The sequence below is a fragment of the Kogia breviceps genome, chromosome 14, assembly GCF_026419965.1.
Source record: "Kogia breviceps isolate mKogBre1 chromosome 14, mKogBre1 haplotype 1, whole genome shotgun sequence".
Classification (NCBI taxonomy): Eukaryota; Metazoa; Chordata; class Mammalia; order Artiodactyla; family Physeteridae; genus Kogia; species Kogia breviceps.
Genome location: NC_081323.1, coordinates 725958 through 727204, shown reverse-complemented (window position 1 = coordinate 727204; position 1247 = coordinate 725958).

The window sequence follows — 1247 nt, the reverse complement described above, 5'->3', positions numbered from 1 at the left end:
CTCGAGGACAGAGGGACAGGGGAACCTGGGACCACGTTGCCCCCGTTCCCGGGCCCAAGGGGGCCCCAGGGATCTGCCAGGGTCCTCTCTCGCCTCCATGTGTACAGTGCGAGGTTCTAGAAGGTTCTAGCTGGGCCCTTCCCTGCTTGCCTGCCCGTGCCCCTACCAACGCCTGGCTCCTTCCTGTCATTCGGGTCCTGGATGAAAGGCCGCCTACCAGAAGGCCTCCCGACGTCCCTCTCAGAGGATGGGGTCCCTGCCGACCCTCCACCGGGACGGGGCCTGGTGTGTGGCTCAGGGCGGAGGACTGGGGACGAGGGGTCTGTGGCAGCGGGACCCCAGCGGGCAGCTGTGGCCATGGCTCAGGCCGGGTTGGGGGGCGGCCTGGGCTGCCCAGGCCACGGCGCCCACCTTGGGGCCCTTCCAGCTCAGGAGGGCGGTCAGACAGCCGCCGTCCAAACTCCTCCCGCCATGGGCCACCCGGCAGGCCCGCCCTGCCGCGGTGGGCACCTTCACGAAGTAACCAGGAGGGCAGGCCTCAGGGTGAAGGGAGCCCGGGAGCCTCCCCTCCAGGCCGCCCCCAGCCAGGCCTCATCAGGCTCCACTTCTCCCACCCGCCTCTCCCCTGGGGTCCCTGAGTCCCAGGCCCGGTCCAGACAGACGGGGGGGCAGGCGCTGCAGGCTGCTGTGTTTCCAGCACAGGACGGAAGGCCGGCTCCTGGGCCTCAGCCCGCAGACCACTCGGGCCGGAAGTGGAGCCCTGGCGATGCAGATATAAAGAAAACTCCCAGGGTGGCCCTAAGGGAGAGCCGCTGGTGCCACAGCCAAGAGCACCGTCTCCGGGGCCCAGGTTCGAGTCCAGCCCTCAGCAGATGGTAACCGGCCTGAGCCTCCCTTTCCTCTTCGCAGCTGGGGCTGAAAGTCGTACGTATCCCTAGAATCACCATGCACACTGCAGCCGGGGCCCCACACGGGGTCCTGCTGTCCAGCCAGCACCACCCACGATGGGAACTGACCCCGGGGAGGCTGGACACAGGAGAAGAGTTTCCCCAAGAAAGGCACAGCAGAGGGACCTGGGGTCCTGGCTGGCCTGGGGGTGTCTCTGCAGGGCCCCAGCCCCCGGAGCTGACAAACCATCGCCTGAGCACAAAGGGGGCCCTCCCCCTTCTCCGCAGACCACCATGGCCCTGACCAGGTGCCTTCGGGGGCCTGCCCCTTTAAGCAGAGGAGAGCTGCCAAGGACACTT